Source organism: Acinonyx jubatus, chromosome B1 (assembly GCF_027475565.1).
Source record: "Acinonyx jubatus isolate Ajub_Pintada_27869175 chromosome B1, VMU_Ajub_asm_v1.0, whole genome shotgun sequence".
Classification (NCBI taxonomy): Eukaryota; Metazoa; Chordata; class Mammalia; order Carnivora; family Felidae; genus Acinonyx; species Acinonyx jubatus.
Window position 1 is genome coordinate 59,381,365 of NC_069382.1, and position 8,415 is coordinate 59,389,779.

At 35.9% G+C, this 8,415-nt stretch overlaps 1 non-coding gene and 1 pseudogene across 1 annotated transcript; one reads left to right on the forward strand and one right to left on the reverse strand.

Moving 5' to 3' along the window:
* The first annotated feature begins 2,018 nt into the window (after positions 1–2,018).
* LOC106975511 (olfactory receptor 4F3/4F16/4F29-like) lies at positions 2,019–2,913 on the forward strand (annotated as a pseudogene).
* Positions 2,799–2,905, reverse strand: LOC113603146 (U6 spliceosomal RNA). The gene has a single exon (XR_003424686.1). It is a non-coding gene; the product is annotated as a U6 spliceosomal RNA (small nuclear RNA).
* Positions 2,914–8,415: the final 5,502 nt, after the last annotated feature.

An 8,415-nucleotide genomic window follows, 5' to 3' on the forward strand; every position in this document is an offset into this window, starting at 1 on the left:
TACCTTATGATCCATACACAGTCATTAAATCTCAGTTTATATGATAATCTTGGTGTTAATGGGAAATACTTCAGTCAATTTAATTTTTCTCTGCCATATTGAGAAAGATACTAATACCAAGGTTTATTCTGATTATTCGCAGTGACTAAAATTATAACTAATTTTGATAGAATAGATAGCTCCCCAACTGTGGCTCATTTTACCAAGGGAAAGAGGGCCTTTGGTTGAATTTATTATCTCATGGAAAAAGTAAGACCTAATATCTAACTTGAGACATGCTTGTCACTTATTCGCCAATGACATGATCCTTCTGTGGGGCATATCAAGGACCCATAATGCCAAACATAGTTTACATGGATGATGAGTGCATTTTCTTAAACGAAGGGATCCACTGTTTGTCATGTGGACTTTTGTTTGAAGAAACTATGAAATAATACAAATTAGTTTTTGAAAAACTCATCAAAAATATCTACATTATAAAACAACTTTGTTGCAATTCCACTTATACTACAATTGCTAAAACATTATCTTTAGTATTACCTTTAGTGTCTACCCAGTGTGGGAGCTGGCTGGCACTAACTCAAGAGTCATTCGCATTCACCCCTTTCCAACTCTGTGTTTGCTAATCCTCCATATTGGCAGCTTAAAATTGGCATTTGTAGGGGTATATATACCTCAGAAATAAATTGTAAAATGCTGCAAATCAAGGTTCCTATGGAGATCCTATTGTTAATAGTCACCACCATAGCATACTGGGTCAACTTGCTTGTTTCTTTTTAGTTCAGTCTATTTTCTTAACCTATTTTGTTTTTGTTTTTGTTTTTTCCTATGTCTTTGTCCTTTCCTAGTTTTCCAAGTTTGTTTTGTTGTGTTTTGTTTTGTGTTTTCACCGGGTGTATTCTGTGCCAAGTCATTTACTTAGGGTTAGATACTAGTGACAGATTTCCTTACTTTTCATTTATCTGAGAATGTCTTGGTTTCCTCTTCATTCTTAAAAGTTATCTTTATCTAGTAAAGACAGAATTCTGGAATTATAATTATTTTATAACAGCACTTGAGAAATGTTATGTCGTCTTTTTCTGGTTGACATAGTTTCTGGTGAAATGTCTGCTGCCATTTGAATTTTATTTTCCCCTCTCAGAAAGGTACTATTTCTTCCTCACTGCTTTCAAGAATTTTGTGTGTGTCATTTGTTTTCAGTTTAATTGTGATAAATCTTGAGGTGGATTTCATTGGAATTATCCTGTGTGAGTTAAATAAGCTCTCAAATCAAGTTAATAAGCTCTCAAATATAGGTTTATGTCTGTTGGTGAATTTAGGAAATTTTTATCCTTATTCTTTTCTTCTCCTTCTGTGACACCCACGATACAGATATTAGATCTTTTGAGATAGTCTCCTGGGCCACTAAGGCCTGTTTATTCTTTTTTTAAAATCTATTTTCTTTGTTATTTGGGTTGGTTCATTTCTTTTTTTATTTTTTTTTAATTTTTAAAAATTTATTTCTGAGAAACAGAGAGAGAGAGAGAGAGAGAGAGAGAGGGAACAGAGTGTGAGTGGAGGAGGGGCAGAGAGGGAGACACAGAACTGGGAGCGGCTCCAGGCTCTGAGCTGTCAGCACAGAGCCCCTTGTGGGGCTCAAACTCACGAACTGAGATCATGACTGGAGCCAAAGTCAAATGCTCAACCAACTGAGCCACTCAGGTACCCCTCAGAGGTGATGAATGTCATAGATACTCATGTGTCCATGTTCATGGCTAATACGTTAATTCACGAACAGAACATTGCAGAGTATTGGGGATAGGTTTAAATTATGTCTTAACTCACACATGTGATCATAGTGTATTGATTTTTGTTTCTTTTTTATATGTGTGAAGATGTAGATAACTATATATCTTTCATTCATAATAAGAATATTGAAATATTGGTAATTCTATGACATATTATCATCTCTATAATCACATCTTCTCCTCATTTTCTTAGTTCTTATCATTTCAGTGGCAGCCCAGTTGGCTGGATCAATGGATGAAGGGAATCACTTGATTGCATCTGAGTTTATATTTCTGGGACTCACTCATTCATGGGAGATCCAACTTCTCCTCCTGGTGTTATCCTCTGTGCTCTATATGGCAAGCATAACCGGAAACATCCTCATTGTGTTTTATGCGACCATTGATCCTCACTTACATTCACCTAAGTACTTCTTACTGGCTCGTCTCTTTTTCATTGACTTAGGAGCCTGCTCTGCCAAGATGCTTCACCCAAGATGATTTATGACCTTTTCAGAAAGCGCAAAGCCATCTCCTTTGGAGGCTGCATTGTCCAAATCTTCATCCACGTCATTGGTGGTGTGGAGATGGTGCTTCTCGTCACTATGGCCTTTGACAGATATGTTGCCATTTGTAAGCCTCTCCACTACTTGACCATCATGAGCCCACGAATGTGCATTTTGTTTCTGGCTGCTGCCTGGGCTCTTGGTGTCAGTCACTCACTGTTCCAACTAGCATTTATTGTTATTTTACCCTTCTGTGGTCCAAATGTATTGGACAGCTTTTACTGTGACCTTCCTTGGCTCCTCAGACTGGCCTGTACAGATACCCACAGATTGCAGTTCATGGTCACTGTTAACAGTGGGTTTATCTGTGTTGGTTCCTTCTTCATACTCTTCATCTCCTACATCTTCATCCTTTTTACTCTTTGGAAACATTCCTTAGGTGGTTCATCCAAAGCCGTTTCCACCCTGTCAGCTCACACCACTGTGGTCCTTTTGTTCTTCGGTCGAACCATGTTTGTCTCTACATAAAAATATGGAATGCTTCATGAGTTGGTGTGTCATCCTTGTGCAGGGGTCATGCTAATCTTGTCTGTATCATTCAAATTTTAGTATATGTACTGCCAAAACAAGCGCCGAGTTGGTTAATTTCTATTGTTCTTCTTAAAGTTTACAGATTTTTTCCCCTGCCTTCTTCATTTTGCTATTGAACCTGTCCGTTGAGATTTTTATTTGATTACAGTATTTTTTAGTTCTAAAATTGCTTCTTCTATCTTCAATTTCTTTCCTGAGACTTTCTGTTTTATATTTATTTCAAAATGATTATAATTGCACATTGAAGCATCTGATATGATAGCTGGTTTAAAATCCTTTTCTGATAATTCTGACTTCTGAGTTATTTCAAAATTGGGATCTATTGATCATTCTTTCTCATTCAAATAGAGACTTTCCTGGTTTATAGTTTGATGACTGATTCTCTCGTTTTCTGGATATTTTGGGCATTATGGTTGAAAACTTGGGTCTTATTAAAATCTGTTTTAGCACTTCTCCTAGGATAGTGTTCCAGAGAGGGAAAAGAAGCACTGTTTTTTTATTGACAGGTGGAGGTGAGAGTCCAGATGCTTCTTTCAATCTTCTTTGATTCCACAGGGGGAGAGAGGATGCCTCATTACTGCTGGACTTCCAGGCTTTGAACTAGATATCCACTGACATCATCTTGACTGAGAGGAAGAGGAATGCATCATTGCTGTTCTCCATGTGGCCTCCACTGTGATGATAGGGAGCAGGTAAGAGTCCTGAATCTCCTCAGAGCCTCCTCTGACACCCCAATGGGGAGAAGGGATGTTTTGTTGCTATTCAATGGTGGTAAAGACTAGGTTCTCCACATACTCTCCACTGGCACCAGAAGAGAGGAGCATATTGCTTCCAAGTAGGGGTAAACGTCCTGAATTCCCATTGCATTTAGCCTTCTCTGACACCACTCTACCAGAGAGCAGGTGCTTAGGAGTTTCTTACAATAGCCTGGTGAGGATGGAAGTGTAGTCTCCTCACTCCGTCTTTGCTGATGGGGGTAGGAGTAGCACTACAGTATTTTTCTTTGGTATTTGTCTGAAGTAGGACGGTCGCTGCCTGAAAGTTTTATAACTTGCTTGACCATCACTTTCCTGGTTGAGCTAGAAAAAGTAGGTTTTTCATGGGTATTTTGGCTTATGACCATTGACATTTCCATGTTACTGACTTCATCATCAAGTCTGGGATACATAAGGCAAAAAAGGAAACTCAGGAAAGTCACTGCTGTGTCATTCCTTGGTTATCACAGTTTCTAACAGCCTGCCTCCTTCTCTCCACATTTTAGAATCTTCTTATATTTATTCTATATATATACATAGTTTCTAGGATTTTTAGCTCTACTAACTAGAGAAATAAGGAAAAGTATGTCTAGTTCATGTTGTCTAGAACCACTTTCATCTGACTTGCCAAACCCAGCGAATCTGCAGGCAAGTGTGTGTGCTTGTGTATATGCATGTGTATGTGAAAATGTTATTCAGAATTAAGTCTGATGTAGTGACACAGAGAATGAAGTGGGAAAGTGTCTGTGATGCAATATCAAATATGGAATTTTCAAAATGGCTTGAGGTATGATAGCATTACTTGAAAAAATGCATTATATGCTAATTCATTTTTTAAGAATCACAATATTCAGAGGCACTTGGGTGGCTCAGTAGGTTAAGCATCCGACTCTTGATTTCAGCTCAGGTCATGCTCTCACGGTTCATGAGTTCAAGCCCCACATTGGGACAGTGCAGAGCCTGCTTGGGATTCTCTCTCTCTCTCTCTCTCTCTCTCTCTCTCTCTCTCTCCCTCTGCCTGTCTCCCACTTGCTCTTTTTTTTCTCTCTCTCTTTCAAAATAAATAAACTTAAAAAGAAGAATCACAACATCCATTTAGGTGTTTAGATTGTGTATTACAAAATATTATTAACTAATTGCTCTAAAATCTCTAAACAATCTCATTATTTTAGAATTTTGCACTTACAAATTCACAATTTTGTGAAGCCTTATCAACATTAATATGGCCTCTAGTTATGGTTCTTTTGCTATGGGAACACCTGTCCTAAAATTTTATAATGTAACAGAGAGTGATATCCTCACAACTATATTAGTCACTAGGTACAAGGAGGGACCAGAGTAGAGGAACTGAATCAGCTCTTGAATTAGCTCTTGATTCAAATTGACTAAGTATTTGTTTGGACATTTATCTCCTATCAGAATGAGGCTGGGGAAGTTCCTTAAAATTTCCATCATTCAATTGCCTCATCTGAAAAATGAAGATAAAAGTATCCCCAAAGGATTTATAATTATATATAAATAAGGTAATATATATAAATTCCTTAGACAAGTTACTGGCACACAGGAAACACTCAGTAAATATCAGCTACTAATAAACATTAACTATTAATGTTATTATACTTAAATACAAGCCAGGTTGTTTTCATATAACCTACATTGACTAGTTTCATTCAAAATGGTACCCTTGTCAAATGAAGACATCATCAGAGAGTGTATTACTGAACACTTTGTGTTTGTTTGTTTTTTTTTTTTTTTTTTTGGTATTTTACTTTATTCTGTAGTGTAGTCTCGGTCACAGAATAGAGATATAAATGTAAATGGATTGCTTTATTTTTCTCATTTTATAGTAAAGTGGTTACACTTATTGGGTGCTTATTAAACGCTAGAGGTTCTTCTAAGTGTTTTTTATGGTACTGTTATCTCAATTGCGCAGATTAGGAAACTGAGGCAAAAAAAAAGTAGTGACAAAAAGTTACATAGCTGTTATGAAGTAGAATTAGTTTGCCACAGAGATCATATTTTTTAATGTTTATTTATACTTAGAGAGAGACAGACAGAGAGACAGAGACAGGGACAAAGTGTGAGCAAGGTAGGGGCAGAGAGAGAGGGAGATACAAATTTGAAGCAGGCTCCAGGCTCTGAACTGTCATCACAGAGCCCAATGCTGGGCTCAAACTCATGGACTCAGAGGTCATGATCTGAGCTGAACTCAGATGCCCAGCCAGCTGAGCCACCCAGGCGCCCCAAGATCATATTTTTGAGAAACACAATAAATATTTTGTATGTAATTTTAGTATAATCTGAAATCCTTTAAAAGTATAAATAAGGAAAAAGTTAATAATTATATATGAATTTAAATCATCGCTACATCATACTGCACAGTAAAACCATTCACATTGGAGTAAAATACAAAAAGTCTAAGAAATCAACACAAATGAAGATCATTACATATATTTAATCCATCAATGAAACAGAAATATAGCAAAAATTGTCAAAATTGAAAACCATTCTCAATATAATAAAAAAGGTAATTGTTAAAATTTTTAAATAAAACTATGAGTTTCAAGAAAACAAGTCATTTCTTATTTTTATATTTATCTATACAAATTTACCTGTATATGTGTGTGTGTCCGTATATACTATGTTCTTTAAAAATACTACAACAAAATTACTATTATTATTTATAATAATTTTGTTGTATTTTTAAAGATATCACCAGAATAATATATATATATATATAATTTATTATGTATTATATATATTTTAACAACCTCAAAAAATAGTGTTCTCATGTTTATTTCTAACTTGTGAATCTAGAGTGACCACAACAGTACCATTGTATTTCATTAAGATATGTATACCTTAAAAAAACAAATATATACAATTCTCAAATTATTTTTAATGTCTATTTATTTTTGAGAGAGGGAGAGACCAGAGCACAAGTCGGGAAAGGACAGAGGGAGAAGGAGACACAGAATATGAAACAATCTCCAGGCTCTGAGCTGTAAGCACAGAGCCTGATGTGGGGTTCGAACTCATGAACCATGAGATCATGACCTGAGCCAAAGTTGGATGCTTAACCAACTGAGCCACCCAGGCACCCCTGCAATTTTTTCTTATGTTTAGTATTTAAACTTCCCTAAACTTAATTTTTTCACCAATTTGCAGTGAAATGTGGAAATCTACACAGCAGTTTTTTTCAGGGCTCTTAAAATTTTTCACTCGTATAACTAGGTATTTAGAATTGAATAATTCAATAACCATGGCAATGGTAAAATAATTAAGTTGACAGGTTACCATAATTATTTTGTTATCAGAAAAATTATCACTTATTTCTTTATATCAGTTTGTTGTATATCTCATAGTTTCAGCATGAGCTGATGAACTGTTCTCTCATAGTCTGAAAATGATTTATAACATTTTTTGATTTAAATGACTTTCATCATAGTATTTCATGAAGTTTTATCAACCTATAATATCAGCAGTGCAAAATATTTATTTTGAAGTGTGCTAATTTAATTAAAATGCCTAGTTAAATTACCTTGTTTAAAAGTAAAAATGTTTTTATTCAGTTATTCTAAGATTATTTGAATTACATTTTTTGAGAAGGAAGAGATTCTTTAGAGCCTATATATTTTTTTCTGTTCTTACTTTATGTTGTGTATATAGTATCTATTTAATATATTTGTTTCAAGAAATAACACTGAGCTGGGAAAACCATCAAAATATGGAAAAAAGTCAGGTACAGAGCTATGAAAATCCAGTTCATAATGGCACCATCATAACAATACTGACATTAATATGGTAGTGATGGAGACAAAAAGAGCCAAGGGGATATTTAAAAGGTTGAAGGTTGAAACAAAAGATTTTTTTAAAATGATCCATATTTTGGGGTCACCTGGGTGACTCAGTCAGTTAAGTATCCGACTCTCGGATTTGGCACAGGTCATGATCTTGCGGTTACACGAGTTCTAGCCTGCATCAGGCTCTGCACTGGCAGCACGGAGGCTCCTTGGGATTCTGTGTCTCCCTCTCTCTGCCCCTCCCCAATCACACTGTCTCTGTCTCTCTCAAAATAAATAAACTTTAAAAAAATAAAAATAAAATTATAAATATTTTTAAGTGGCCTAGTCCAACATCTTGGTTTTACAAATAGGAAACCTGGCACTGGGTATGGTTTATCATGGCCTTGGCTTAACAGTAAGCTTTATCCTTCAAATTGTTTATCTATGCTAGTCCAATTACTCATTTCTCTTTCACCTTGACAATGTCTATGCTGCACAACAAGAAGAGGTTGTATGGTACTGGATTAAGAATAACTAAGTAAGCCCCAAACAGCCTAGTTGGAAGAAAATAAGGTTTTTCCTATACCCTCTTCCACCTCTATGTAGCAACAACAGGGAGGGAAGTCAGAAGTTTGATACAAGTCCAAGTGAGTGGTGATGCTGGCCCGCATAAGAGTGATACATTTATACGGAAAGAAGGGATGAACTTGAGATGTGGTCTTGAGGTGGAAGGGGAAAATTTGCCGACACAATTAGATGAAGGGGAATTAGGGAAGAGGAGGAATCAAAGATGATAGGCTTCTGACATCTGGCATGACCAATTGGTACCACTTTCTGAGACAAGAAGACTGTAAGTGGATTCATTTTGGAAAAGGGAAGAGCTCAATTTTAGTCATAATTTAAGAAGTATTTATAGTACTAAGAAGGAGAGATCACTTAAATAGTTGGATGATTTAGCCTAAAGCACAGAGAAGTGGTTTTATCTAGAGCATCTATTCAAGTGTCCCTAACC